General features: G+C 42.5%; 1 protein-coding gene across 1 annotated transcript in view; it reads right to left on the reverse strand.

Moving 5' to 3' along the window:
- FRK (fyn related Src family tyrosine kinase) overlaps window positions 1–15,978 on the reverse strand; it is a 106,957-nt gene that overhangs the window by 44,675 nt on the left and 46,304 nt on the right. The gene's annotated exons all lie outside the window — the stretch shown is intronic.

Raw genomic sequence — 15,978 nt, forward strand, 5'->3', positions numbered from 1 at the left:
ATTAGGGGCAGAGGATCAGCAGGCCAGCTAGGGTTCAAGAGGGCATTTTAGAAAAAGCAATGTCTTGACTTTATGTTACAAACATTCTAGTAATGCAGCAAATACATAGATGCTGAAAGCATTAAGATAATGGTAAATCTGTGAGGAAAGTTTTAAAAACTCTAAGGCTCAGACACACTATAAGCGCTTTTCTGAACTCTTTTTAGCCATCAGTGCTTTCTGAGAGCTTTTTAAAAAATGCTCCCATTGACTTACATTAAATCGCGGTAAAATCGCTATCGCAGTAAAATCGCATGATTTTACCATGATTTTTATGTAAGTCAATGGGAGAGTTTTTTTTAAAAAAGCTCCCAGATAGCGCTGATAGCTAAAAAGGGCTCAGAAAAGCGCTTATAGTGAGTCTGAGCCCTAAGCAAGTAAGGATGTTAAAAAGTATGTAAAGTGTATCTGCAATGCCTGTGTTTTCTCTTGCAGGCCAAGGATATGGTAGGTATTTTATAGTTTGTTTTCCCAGATGGTAGTATCATCTGGCTTAATATATGTCCAGATGAGGATTACTGCCCTATTTACCTTGTGCAGAAGGCCTGAAGAAGGGTCTCTGACCTGAAACAAATCAATGTTGTTGCCTTTTCTACTAAAAATTATTGATATGCACCAAACCACATGATGGGTTTTGTCTGTGGCCATTTCTATCCATTGAAGACTGTGTATATACATTTTTCTGCACTTGTTTGGAACATTAAAAGAAAAAGTTCATTGGTATTTTTTGGTTTCCTGTCTTTTCCTTGCATATATCTCTGATTATGCAATATTGGTTATAGTGGTAAATTTGGTTCACCAACAGGGATTATAAATTATTTTTAGATCTCCCAAACACAATATTATTGTGGGCTAGCTGTTGATATGCGGTGCAGTTACTGTCCAGTAAAGAAACATTGCATGTCACTTCTAGCAGGCAGGCTATATGCAGGCACCTAGCAAAAAAATATATGCAGGCACCTAGCAAAAAAAAAAAAAAACAGGAGTGGCTGGCTGGCAAGCAGCTAAGTGTGCTGCTGTTTTATATATATATATATATATTTGAAAGACTCCTTAGGGCTGGAACCCACTACAAAACGCCATGTGCGGTTTGTAAGCGATTTCATGAGCATTTTCAGTAGCGATTTTAAAAAGTGTAATCAATTTGCCAGCGGTTGTGTAGCGTTTACCGATTAGCGTTTTAAATTCTGATTGGCCTTTCAATTAATTTAAATTTTGTTACAGTGTGCAGTAATGTAAAAACACTAGCAAAATCACTCTGTGAAGGTTTTGACAAGCGATTATGCCAGCGTTTATATACTTTACATTGCAGAAACGCGAATCGCTAAACGCTAAAAATGCTGCATGTCCTGCGTTTGCGTTTTTGGTAATCGCAATTGCTCCAGTGGAATTTGGCCCATCCATTAACATTAGCTGAGCGTTTAGGGAAATTGCTAGCGGTTTGAATCGCTCCCTAAACGCTCACAAAATCGCTCTAGTGGGTTCCAGCCCTCAGAGCTGTTTCTCACTAAAAATCCCCAAAGGCAATCGCTAACTAATTTTGTAAGGTTTTTTATGCAAGCGAGTTTGCTTTGTACAGCATTTCTTTACTTTTAACAAACACACAGTAAAAATGCTATATATAGCGCTTTTGCAATTTTTACAAAAAATTATTCTAGTGCAAAAACTAGCATAGGATTACATAGTCAAATCCCTTTTTGAATCGCTGCTAAGAAACCAGTTTCAGTTTGAAACATTACATAAAGGGTTTGATTCATCAAGCTGCAGTGCTAAATCAGTGCAGCTTAATGAGAGGAGGGCAAGCTCAACGCACGTTATGATGTGGTAGTGCATAGTGCATCGTAGCGTGTGCTGGTAATTTATGCGCGCTCCTTGTAACTAATGGCCGCTTCACTCATTCCGCCCTGAGCACATTCGGGTCTAGTGGCTTTATAGGACGTGATCCCCCACATGTTCATTGGCCCAGTTGGCTGCCTATCAAGTGACAGGCAGCCTATTGGGCCAATCAAAGTGCCGGGATCATGTCCTAGAAAGCCACTGGACCCGATTTAGCACTGCAGCTTGATGAATTAAGCCCAAAGTTTTTAGGTGCTGAACTGACATTGTGTGCTTCCTAAAAAACACACCTCTAATCTACACATGCCCTTATTCATTTCATCAGCCCTTTCCTCAAATTTACTGGTATTTTCCAAGCATTCTATAAAACAAATTCTCATTGTATTCAAATGCTCAGTGAATTTTCTCTACTATAATAAAAGATCTTCAGGTCAGAGACTATATTCTTAATGGGGCTGCTCAGGAAGGATACTGAGATAATTATTGCTGCATACTACGCACCCAAATCCAAACAGATACCACTCCTGTCTCACGTTTTCAATGTTGTGCACACTCATGCTGAAGGCATAATAATTATGTGGTGATGCCAATCACTGTCTCATCCCATGAATAGACAAGTAATGTTTGAAAACAACCCTTTCCGCCCAGCAGGAATTAAGACTTGTTAAACACGTACACACTATCAGATTGCTGCAGAAAACTTCATCCATACAAATAGGAGAATATCATCTATTCCAACACTCATGGTGCTTGATTCACTAAGACAAATAGCATGCCTTATGAGAGGTAGCATGCCTTATCAAAGGTAACATGCAGGGCCGGCCCGTCACTTTTTGCCGCCTGAGGCAAATGTGGCAGAGCTGCTGGGGGGGGGGGGGGGGGGCGGCCGCCGAGCCGGAGGGGTAGCGGGCAGGTCGGGGGTATTGTGCCTAGCGGTGGGGAGGGGGGTCGGACCCCCCCCTCCCTCGCCTGGGTCCCCCGATCTGCGCTCCCCTCCAGCCTGTAATTAGTAAGCTGCTGTCAGATCGTAAGAGGCACGGGCGGGGAGGACTCACCTTTTCCGCGCTCCATTGACGTCTTTTCCTGCATCGCCGTCCACTTACAATACAGTGGGCGGCGATGCAGGAAGTGACGTCAGTGGAGCGCTCGCTAGGCACAATACCCCCGACCTGCCCGCTACCCCTCCGGCTCGGCGGCCGGCCCCCCCGGGCGGGTGCCGCCCTTTGAAGTTTGCCGCCTGAGGCAAATGTTTCACCCCGCCTCATGAGCAGGCTGGCCCTGTTAACATGCCTTATCAGAGTAGCATAGCGAGTGCTACGAACCTATGCCTGCTAATTGGCAATGACGAGAGCTCCACTCATCCTGCCCTGAGCCCCTGCGGGTTCGTACCGCTCACTATTCTACTCTGATAAGGCAGGTTAACTTTGATAAGATGTGTTATCTCTGATAAGGCATGCTATTTGTCTTAGTGAATCAAGCCCTTGGCATCCATACCAGAATAGATTACTGTTTGCCACCACTAGACATTGTCCATAGTATTCAACATGCACAGATATTGCCAGAACCTTCGTCTGACCCTGTTATGGTCTTCATTGTCGTACATTATTTTACAGTAGAAGCTGATGGAATTTAGGTGGACTATAAATACATCTTTATCAGCTGTCCGGACAATCTGTACACCAGTTGTTAGACACAGTGCTGCATGCGCGCATTACAACTGCTTGTCTAATGACAGAGGAGAGCGCATGTGTGCGCATGTGCGCGTAGGGAGGACACAAGTGTGTGTGTGCGGTGGGTTGGCACGGCAGAGTCTTTAAAGATTCAAGAGATTACTGGTTGTAGAGGAAGTGGAGGAAAAAAAACATTTAAGTAGTAATCTTTTCTTGCATTTTTACAGAAGGTGTAATTTATTTATTTATTTTTGAATCTTATCTATAAAATACCCTTTAAGCACCTGGCAAGGGAAAAGTACTAAACAGTAGGTAAAAACAGTAACATCATACTAAATGTGGCCATACACTGGTCGATTCTCTCTGTCAATATCAGCCTATTCGATCATTTGATTGATTCTGCTAGCAACTGATGCCTCAGCATGCTGGCCCGATCATCTGAATGATCGATTTTCAGCTCATACTTGATGGAAAATATTGATGGGCGGCGGATCGGGAACGAGGGCAGATCAATGGCCCATAAAGTTGTACTGCATTAAACAGTGCAACACTGCAGTTAGATACGTACATTTGAATAGATTTCATGCTGAAATCTAATGTGCAGTATTTGGAAGGATTCGATCAGATAGATCACCCTCTGATCAGATTATTCCCACCGCTCTGTCTAAATGTCTAAAGACTTCAAACATACTTTGTAGTAGGAAATTACACAAAGGAAGTCTTGAGTACTTTAAAGTGGACCAGAACTCAGAACTTCCTCTCTGCTCTAAAAGATAAGCAACAGTATAATAACCTTTAAAGAAACAGATTTTCTTGTTACAGCTTACAGAACTCCTGCAATAAATGTGCAGTTTGTCTACTTCCTGCTTTCATGGAAGCAGACAAAGAGTTAACATTCTGTGTTTTCACATAGCTGTGTCTACCAAGGACTGCCACATTTCTGTGCTGACACAGCTGATAGATCAAATTTCACTTGAAGAAGAGGGGGAATTAGACAGGCTCTGAAAACACACAGGGTGTATTTCTCTCGGTTTTCCTTGTGTCCTGTGCAAGAGTTCAAGTCCACTTTCATTTCAAGAAAAATGAACAAGCCAGGCCCAGATAGTTTCAAGGCAATTTATTGTAAACCATGCCAGGAGCACCTGACCCCACCCCTCACTAAATCACTCAGCAGTGTTATAGAACATTTCTTTACAAAGGAATCCATGACAGAAGGCATCAGCATGATACCAATGCCCAGTACTGATCTCACTGCACAATCCAATTACAGTCCTATTCAACTTTTCAATTGATTTAAAAATTGTAGCAAAAATTCTGGCAATTAAATTTACTCTAAAGAATGTTAGCGATGCAATTATAAGAACTGTTTGTTCACAGATGATGTCTTCTTTCAGTAACTATAAAAAAAAAATCAAAGTGCATTCCAGTCACAGGAGAGTAGATGTTGCTAAAACTACTTTAGCAAGTTATGCATTCACATTGAAGTTAAAGGCGCAATACAGCGAAAAAATAAAATAAATAAAAATAAAATAATCAAACTGTATATAGTAAAAAATAATCAAACTCTATAATAATGAAGCATTTAGAACTTTACTGGTATATAAAAAGGTTAAAAATAAGCCAATGAAAAGGTTTAATTCTATAAAGTAGGGCGATGGTAAATCCTCTGAGGTCATCCAAACTCCGCTGGTAAAACAGCCAAGGGAGAGGTGTTTGTAGGTAGAAGGGGACATCCTTTAGGTCAGCAGAAGAATATAACTGCGTAATATGTTGGAACTTTATAAACACAATAAATAATACTAGTTTAATCCCTCTAGCAACATCCTTGGCTCCCATGGGAGCAATAGTGAAACTGACAGCTCTTGTTGACAGCCACACTGTGGCTGGTATCTGTGAGTCTGCCCGTAGCTGTGCCTGGAAGTATCTATACATACTGCGCTGCTATAGGGGCAGCATAGCTTTCAACAAGAGGTGTCAGTTTTAAATTCCTTGCTGTCAGGGGCGCCTCTAGCCTTCTTGTCACTCCAGGCAAGAAATCCTGTGGTGCCCCCCCACCCCCATAAAAAATAAAACAAAAATCATATACATTATAGAACACTTCACACATGATATAAGCCATCAGAGAGGGATAACTATGAAATGGGGCCCTAGGCAAGATAACACTTTGCCCTCCACTGATGGTCACCTGGCTTATTTAGTTAGATTTGGTGGGGGCTAGCAACCACCAGGCCCCTAAACTCTCTCTAGATCCTAGGCAGCTGCCTAAGTTTGCCTTGTGGATGATCAGCATTGTATGCCATACAGCACATGCTGCCAGTATGCACCTCAAATAAATACAACACCCACACTACAAGTTCCAATGTCAGTCACATTGCAAGATTGGATTATCAAGCAAGACATTCTTACTTTCAAAATAATTTTTCACAAACATTATGAGATATGCAAATATGTTACCACCTGTTAGGGTAGGACTAGAGTGGGTATATCATGACATTGAAGGGCTGATATGGTAAGGTGGTTTAAGGCCCAGTGCACACCGAGCGGTTTTAGCAGCGATCCGCCAACCGCATTTGTCTGTGAAAACGCTTGGCTAATGTATTTCCATGGGATGGTGCACACCAGCTGTTTGAGGTTTTTAGCAAACCGCAAACGTGCCTCCTGCTGCACATTTGCGGTTTGCAGAAGCGATTCTGCCTCAATGTAAAGTATAGGAAAAATGCAAACCGCTCTGAAAAACGCTAGATCAGAGCAGTTTTCCAGGCGTATTTGTTACAGAAGCTGTTCAGTAACAGCTTTTACTGTAACAATATTTGTAATCTGCTTCACAAAAACGCTCGGCATGTTTAGAAAATGTCTCTAAACATGCCTAGAATCGCTCTAAAATCTGCTCCAAAACCGCTAGCGTTTTGAGGATCTGCTAGCGGTTTTGGTGTGCACTGGGCCTAATAGTTTGATTCATAATCCATTCTGGAGATAAGCACAGTGTGTTTGTAGTGTAAGTGATACAAGAGAAGAGAAGTAGAATGGAGGGAGGAACGGTAGTAGAGGGTCAGAATTGATGACATGGATGAGCAGATATCTATGAGTAGAATAGAGGCTCAGTGGGTACCACTACTGCATTTTAGTGCTGAGTCCTAGGCTTGAACATTGGCCAGGGCAAAATGTGCATGGAGTTTCTGTCTTCAGACACTTCAGACATTTCCTGCATCCTAAAAAACATACTAATAAGTCAACTGGTTTACCCCAAAACAATCCTATATTGAAAATATTAGACTATAACTATGGTAGGGATTAGACTGTGAGCTCCTCTGAGGACAGTCAGTGACATGACTATGTACTCTGTAAAGTGCTTCAGGAGATGTCAGTGCTATATAAATAAACAATAATAATATGGTAGGACATTATACTATGACTATGGTAGGGTTAGATTGTGAGCTCCTCTGAGGACAGTCAGTGACATGACTTTGTACTCTGTAAAGTGCTTCAGGAGATGTCAGTGCTATATAAATAAATAATAATAATATGGTAGGACATTAGACTATGACTATGGTAGGGTTAGATTGTGAGCTCCTCTGAGGACAGTCAGTGACATCACTGTGTACTCTCTACAGTGCTGCAGAAGATGTCAGTGCTATATAAATACATAATAATAATATGGTAGGACATTAGACTATGACTATGGTAGGATTAGATTGTGAGCTCCTCTGGGGACAGTCAGTGACATGACTAGGTACTCTGTAAAGTGCTGCAGAAGATGTCAGTGCTATATAAATACATAATAATAATATGGTAGGACATTAGACTATGACTATGGTAGGATTAGATTGTGAGCTCCTCTGAGGACAGTCAGTGACATGACTATGTACTCTGTAAAGTACTGCAGAAGATGTCAGTGCTATATAAAGTACTGCAGAAGATGTCAGTGCTATGTAAATACATGATAATAATATGGTCGGACATTACAGTTTGACTATGGTAGGGATGAAATTGTAAGCTCCAGTGAGCAGTCAGTGACATGACTATGTACTCTGTAAAGTGCTGAAGATGTCAGTGCTACATAAATACACAATAATAGTTCCAAATGCTACTGGCTCCCCTGAAGAGTGCTCAGACTAGTGTACATAGTTGTGCACATTGTTCCCCAAGTAGCAGTTGTTTGGTCAGGGAGACAGTGGGAGAGGGAGCATGAGCAGAGGGTGAGGGCAAGCAAAGTTAAGCTCCACACTCACCACAGTGACTGCAACAACACAGGAAGATGGATCCAGCGAGGTGTCCCTCATGACAAGCGTCCAGCGATTCATCTTCCTGCCAGCGGGTATGTGAGATGTCACGTGACATTACAGGACGGGCGCGAACGAGAAGTCAAGCGACCTCAGTACTTTACTTGATCCTCAGTGACGGTCACTTTTCACCACACAACGCTAAGCGATGCCACGACATCGTGTAAATGACTACTTGTCGCTCAAAAAAAAAAATTGATGAACATCAGGAAAATCGTTGGAAAAATCGTGAGGTGGTACATAGCATTAGAGAGAGGGCAAACAGACAGCATTAATGGAAATACATTATTATGCCATCTTCAATTATAAGTAGTGATGGATGTAATTACACACATTGCTTACATGTCCATTATCATTGTTTGAGCTTTAGATGCTGCCCTCCTATTCACTCACGCACAATAAAAGACAAAACCTGCAACCCCCACTGTGTCCATTACACACTTCAAACACTGTCCTGTTGAATTCAGGGAGAAGTGCAGGCTGTGTAGGGGAGAGGATCAGATGATCCTACCGCTCCATAGCTAGTCATGGTGATTGTCCTGACATCTAGACATGCAGACATTCTAGCAGAGCACACAGCTGTCTGCAGAGTTTACTGTTTGTTTGTTTGTTTGTCTCACTCCCTCTGCAGACTCAGTAACATTTGGGGGTAGGGCGCTGTCGCTGTCTCCTCTGTGGAGGGGCAGAGAACAGCTATAAGCCAGACACCTTCTTCTTAGGGAGTATCTATAATTCTGAACTCTGAATGATTCTTTAGTGACTTAGCAGAAGGCTATTTGTGAAAAGAGCAGAGTAACCAAGCAGCTCAGGGTGACCCAAGCTACTAGGAATGTATAGGGGGATAAAAGGAACCAAATGCCCTCCTACTAAAAAAGCAAAGCTTGGTGTAATTTGCCTTCTTAAAACAGAAGGAAATCTTTTTCTCTCCAGTCCCTTACAACGGTCTTTCAGGACAGGAATTTTTATTTCCCCTTGGACTGACAGTAATTTATTGCGCCTTCCCCATCAAAGCCGCTCCAAGCCGCTGCCTGGGTGGTCAGTAGGTAAAGGCGTCCCTGCTTGCTGTAGCCGGTTACCACGGCTTTTAACACGGGCAACTATGGCGGCGCCCAAACTTCCACGGAGCCTCTGGGACTTCAGGCACAACAGTCTTGCTGTCCTCTGTAGTTCTGAGGCAAATCACATGCTCATCTGGCAATCCAAAAATATAAAAAAAATATTGAAGAGGAGAGATGAAGGAACAGCAGCTATCTGATTAGTCATTTTCAGAATCACACTATAAAAAGATTACTCATTCACAAACATCTGATTGGTGGCTATCAATGCTATAATTAGAAGCATGTCGAAAGAATGTAGTAAGAGTTCTCTTTGCTGGGTTGGCATTTATTTTGGTTGCAGGGAAGGCAGATTTACTTTACCGATAACCTTTAACAGCCATTATAGTAACTAAGCAAATAGCTGCACAGTCTCTTGCCTTTAATACAGGCAGGGACGTTGCTAGGATCCTAAGAGATCCGGGGCATTTTTGGGCACTCCCACTAAAAAAATGTATGTGGCCATGCACCAGAATGTGGGTGTGGTCATGGGTGGAGCCAAATTTACATGAACTTAAAGGACAACTGAAATGAAAAGAATATGGAGGCTTTCATATTTGTTTTTTTTTAAACAATACCAGTTGCCTGGGGGACATCAGGGGCACCTCAGAATAGATCCAGGGCACGTGCTACTAATCTCTGGGGATAGCAACCCCTCTGAATACAGGATCTCTAAAAGAGCATTTCTCCCAACTTTTTGAAACAAGTAAGAGGGACATTTCTTTAGCGCATACTGAATTGGACAAAAAAAGTTTGCCCCAACCACATATCTAGTCATGCTGGCACCAGGCCTTCAGTCTTGCCTGCACCACACATCCAGTCATGCACATATCATACCTCCAGGCTGGCAATCCATAAAGATTTCATGAAAAAAAAATCTTAACCTAACAAATCCCGGTCCTTTTGTTAACCACAAAACAACCTTTATATTTAAAGATGAACAAGGCAATAATAATATTTAGAGCAATTGTCCACATTTTTAGGAGTTTACAGGGATGTAACAATAGCCTCATGGCTTTGGGTCCATTGGACAATTTGACCCGCGACTTAGACTATGTTGTAGATTTTGGCCCTTCACATGATTGAGTTTGACACCCTGACAGATTAAAAAGAGTTGGGCAAATGTATGGCTTTTAGGGGTACAAACCGTACAAATGCATAAAAAAATCCAATATAGCTGTTTTCCTCTATACAGTTTGCAAATGGGAGATCAGGGGGTGTTAAGGGGAAAATAGGGTGGGGATGAATATCTCAGGATCAAACAGCAATATGCATCATCACTATGTTTTAATATTGCTGCCAAAGCTCTCTCTTTTGTGAAAAATGTCAGTGGCGTGGTTGAAATTAAAGGGAACCAGAGACGTTGGGGGGAAGCTATTATACATACCTGGGGCTTCCTCCAGCCCCATACGCACGGATCCCTCCCACGCCGCCGTCCCCTGCTGCCTGGATCCGCCGGTGCCGGGTCCTGTCATTGCCGCGAGTCGGCCAGTCGGCCGGCAGACGTGGCCAATTGTCCGCATCACACGGGGCTCCCTCCATATACGTATGGATGAAGCTGCCAACTCCGCCGGAAGTGACGGGACCCGGTACCTCCGATACAGGAAGCGGAGGACGGCGGCATGGGAGCGATCCAGGCTTATGTGGCTGGAAGAAGCCCCAGGTATGTATAAAAGCTTGTTCTATTTTTTATTGACCGTTCCTCTCTGGATTTCCTTTAAAGTGATGAGATAAACAATTGTATCCATCCTCCTACTCCTAAAATCAGTTTTAGTTATCCCACAGTTTTATGTTATGTTTAAAAACTTAAAAAAAGCAGATTTATTGTTTTGTCTCAGCTGAATTTAACTGTCTCTGTGTCGCAGAGTGCTTAAAGGAGTCATCAGGGAAAATAATGTAAAAGGAGTGCTACTTACCGGGGGCTTCCTCCAGCCCCAAGCTCCCAGCATGTCCCTCGCTGCAGCTCTCCCCGCAGCCGTTCGCCACAGCTCCGTCCCGGTCCCCGGCGATGACGTCAGAGTGACCTCTTGGTTGCTCGGTACTGCGCCTGCGCGAGGGGCCCTGTCAATCACCGCCACGTGGGCCGGAGCGGACTGCGCAGGCGCAGTAGTTCTGCGCCTGCGCAGTCCGCTCCAGCCCACGTGGCGGTGATTGACAGCGCCTAGAGGTCGCTCTGACATCATTGCCGGGGACCGGCACGGAGCTGCGGCAAACGGCCGCGGGCAGAGCTGTGGCGAGGGACATGCTGGGAGCTTGGGGCTGGAGGAAGCCCCCGGTAAGTAGCACTCATTTTACATTATTTTCCTTGATGACACCTTTAAATATATGAACTATTGACCTTTTTTATCTATCCTCTCCTGGCAGAGAACTGGGCTTCCCTGAGCAAATTAATATGGCTGTCCCCACTGGACTATGCACTGTACATACACCTGTCTTTCTCATCATGTCACATGTCACTTAAAGAGGAACTCCAGTGAAAATAATGTAATAGAAAAGTGCTTAATTTTTACAATAATTATGTATAAATGATTTAGTCAGTGTTTGCCCATTGTAAAAAATTTTAAATCCCTGATTTACATTCTGACATTTATTACATGGTGACATTTTTACTTTTGGCAGGTGATGTAGCAGCTGCATGCTTTTTTGGCAGTTGGAAACAGCTGTAAACAGCTATTTCCCACAATGCAGCAAGGTTCACAGACAGGAAACTGCCAGGAGTACGTACTCACTACTCACTACTGTGAGTTTATTGTGGGAGGGGTTTCACCACAATATCAGTCATACAGTGCCCCCTGATGGTATGTTTGTGAAAAGGAATAGATTTCTCATGTAAAAGGGGGTATCAGCTACTGATTGGGATAAAATTCAATTCTTGGTCTGAGTTTCTCCTTAAAGGGAACCAGAGATGAACGATTCACACAAAATAAACATATCAGTTGATAGCTTGTAAAGAATAAATGCTCTACCCGATAATTTTGCCACTCTGGTGTGCCTTTTTGAGTGCTTTTTATGCATTATTGCTCCAGGAAATATCCAATATGGCCGCCGGCTCATATTCCTTCTGCTTCCAGGTTATAAGGTGTTCTGGATGTGCTGTCTAGGCTATATGAGACTATAGACAAGCAGGGCTGCTGTAGGCTTTCATCTGTGTTTTTCAACTTCATATTCTGGCATGCTGTGTGGCTGCCTGTAGGAAGTGTCTCTCCTAGTAATGAAACTGCATACAGTAGATAATAATGATGACTGGCTGCACAGACAGAGCACACAGATCACACAGCCACACTTGTCTGTTAGACAGAGATTTTTCCTGCAGCAGCAGCCCCATCTCATGTCATAACAGCTCTCAGTATGTAAAGCATGAAATTTGAGCCAGGAGGGGGAAGGCTTGGGCTTGAAAACACTCCACAGAAGAGTGACTCAGCTATAATGATTCCAGGTCAAACCTCGACTGAATAGTCGGTGGATTCTTATCACAGTTGATAACAGATAGATTAGACTGAGAACAATAAAACTAAAAGCAGGGTAGGTGTTTACTGTCATGTTCCCACTGATAAATGTAATAAAATACATGAGGGTGCTTCGTCTCTGGTTCTCTTTAAGGGCTTGATTCAGAAAGCGGTGCTAACCTAGTTAGCACGCCTAAAGACTTTGGGCGTGTTTGAAAATCAACTTGCGCGCAAAACTTTGCACACGCACAGTGCGTTGCGCGCGAAATGGCGCACCGCAGTGCGACGATAGCGGCGCCCCCAATGCGCCTATAAGGTCACATGGGGTGCGACCTTAACGTTGCACTATGCAAAGTTTTGCGCGCAGTACATTGCGCGCGAGTTGATTTTATTACGACCTGAGTTTAGGCGTGATAGAGGGCTTTTCACAAGCCTGCTAACAGTTACCACCACTTTCTGAATCAAGCCCTAAGGCTTCAGGCTGTCCTTCAGGCTGGTTTCACACTGTAAACCAGCGTTAGCGATGCGTTGCTTCCACCGCACCGCATCGCTTTGCCAGAAACAGGCCTTCAGGGAACACTGTAGCTAATCTAGTCAGACTTCAGTCAGAAGCATCTGATCTACGTGCTTGTTCAGGGTTTATGGCTAATGCTATGTACACACCATACAATTTTCTGACAGGTTTACTGTCAGATTAAAGGACACCCGAGGTGAAAATAAACTAATGAAATAAAGGATTGTATCTATCTTCCTTCTTCTAAAATTGACTTTTTAAGATATTCCACAGTTTTATTTTATGTTTAAATCTACTGTTTAAGTTTTAACATTTTTATTGTTTTTGCTCAATGACACATTCGCTGAAGAATGCCAGAGCTAAAATCTATGAACTATTGAACCTTTTTATCTCTTTACTGCTCTCAGAAGCCATTTTCTGCTAGGAAAGTGTTTTATAGTTGTAATTTCTTATCAGTAAGGCACCGTTTACACTTAATCAGTTGCTCTCAGTTATAACTGAAAGAAGTCTGATTTTCAAAGTAATGCCCATGTTTTCATATGGCACCTTTCACATTTACCGCGTTTTAACTTAAATCTTTTTCACAATGCGCTGCTATGAAAAAAATGCGTACTAACGCGTACTAATGCACACCAACTGATTAAGTGTAAATGGGCCCTGAGGGTCACACTGTAGTCACTTCCTGTTCAGCGAGGGTCACACTGTAGCCGCTTACATACCTGATATTTAACTCTTTCAAGCAGAGAAAGAAAAAAAGGAACACAGCATAGTTATTTGTGTGCTAGGTACAGTACATACCCATGTCTATCTCATCATGTCACCTCGGGTATCCTTTAACTATTTCCAACAGGTGCGATCTGATTTCCGATTGATTTTCCATTCACTTCCATGGAAAATGAATTGATGGACCGGAAATCAGATCAGACATGTTGGAAATAGTTGATCTGACAGTAAATCTGTCAGAAAATTGTATCGTGTGAACCTAGCATAACAGTATTAGAAGCAGAGAATAAGCAGGACAGCCATGCAACTGGTATTGTTTAAAAGGAAATAAATATGGCACCATATACCTCTCAGTTCAAGTGCCCTTTAATGTCTACTGTCTCTCTTTATCAGCTTATCTGTACTAAAGGAATGCACAGCATAATTTTGAGTTCTGGTATGCAGAATGGAAGCCGTTTTTAGAAGCAGACAAGCAGGTTTTAGAAGAGCAATCATGTAGTTATTTATTTATACTTAAAACACAATGCGCTGTCTGTGTATCACAAGCAAAGCTTTGTGTGTAATTTTGCTGTAAATTGCATACTATTTGCACAGCTGATCTCTTTGATCATTAAAAAAAGCTAAAAAATAACTACCCTGAACTCCCTAAGCTGTGTCCATAGTTTATCAATTCAGGTACACAAAAAAGAAAAAACAAAAGTTATTTATTATTACATAGTACTGAATATAATCATAAGATATGTTGCAATTTCTGCAATATACTCATCAGTAATGACAGAAGTACAGTATTTATCACTCAGTAATAAATACTATCGGCTTAAGGCAAATGAGCTTTGACCTGCATTGGATTACTCAAATGTAACTTGAAGCAATCCACAGTCAGTCCTGCATGTGACACAACATCATCGTTTTACATTCAGCTGTGCCCATTGATGATTTGGAAGTTAAGCATACGTGGGTGTTAATATAGTACAATCTCACAACACACCATCTATACACTGGACAGCTTGCTGTGGTGATATGCTGGCAAAAGGCAGAGCCGTATCCTATATTAGGATCTGCCTGTGTCCCTGCGTCCTCTTGTGTCCCTGTGTTTAGGCCAGTGCGCATGCACAGCGCGTAGGCGGACGTTAGACAGCAGAGGAGGACGGGTTCAGGGGGCGGACGTGTGCGCACGCATTGTGGCAAGTGTGCGCGTCTTGGTCATTGTGTTGTGCAGGAGTATATGTGTAGTGGCGGCATACACGTGGCGGCCGTACGCATGCACGCTGACCATGCGGGCCATGTTACGGTGGCGTTGGCGGAGGCGACGGTGGGAGGGGGTTGTGAGGCATAGCAGCCAAGACCTAGCGTCTGTTATTGTAACGGGACTAAGGTCTAGTAATTTCATAATATCGCTAAAGCTGCTGTGTATTAAGAAATGGGCACCACAGTGAATTAATGCTACGTCTCTAGTCATATGACCAACTGATATCACCAAAACATGTGGACTAAAACTTTATCACCAGTCCTCTTTCAGTGACAACTGCAATCATTTGACTGGTGTTTCTCCTTAATCCTGAATGCTCTGAGCGTTACATAAACAAAAACATTCAAAAACTCAGCACTTACAAAGCAACTAAGGTTATTAAAGTGGACCTGAACTCTTGCACAGGACAGAAGGAAAGCATAGAGAAATACACCCTGTATGTATTTAGAGAGTTTAGCCTGTCTAATTCTCCCTCATTTGTGACTAATCACCAGTTGTAATTTGATCCCTCAACTGTGTCAGCTGACGGCCATGGCAGAGACCTAATAGGTAAACGCAGTATTTTAAAAATATGTCTGCTTCCATCAATCAGGAAGAAGATAAACTTCAGATTTATTGAAGAATTTGTATCAGCTGTAACAAAGAAATGTTTTTCAATAAAGATGCTGTTGCTTATCTTTTAGAGCAGAGAGGACGTTCTGACTTCAGGTCCGCTTTAACAGGAACCTGAACCGAGAGGTATATGGAGGCTGCCACATTTACTTCCTTTTAAACAATGCCAGTTGCCTAGCAGTCTTGCTGATCTCTTTGTCTGCAGTAGTGTCTGAATCACACATCTGAAACAAGCATGCAGCTAATCTTGTCAGATTTTTGTCAGAAACACCTAATCTGCATGCAGAGGATCAGTACAGTCAGGCAACTGGTATTGTTTAAAAGAGAAAACATATGACAGCCTCCATATCCCTCTTACCTCAGGTTCCCTTTAATTGTAAAAAGCCATATTCAACAAAGTTTTTTTTTTTTTTTTATCAAATTTTTGTTGAGGACCAACTATAGAAGCAGTTCACAGACACTGCTAGAAATCAGATCATACAGAAATCTTCACAAACGAGAATATTTTTTCTCTG

This window comes from Hyperolius riggenbachi, chromosome 4, assembly GCF_040937935.1.
Source record: "Hyperolius riggenbachi isolate aHypRig1 chromosome 4, aHypRig1.pri, whole genome shotgun sequence".
NCBI classification, from domain to species: domain Eukaryota; kingdom Metazoa; phylum Chordata; class Amphibia; order Anura; family Hyperoliidae; genus Hyperolius; species Hyperolius riggenbachi.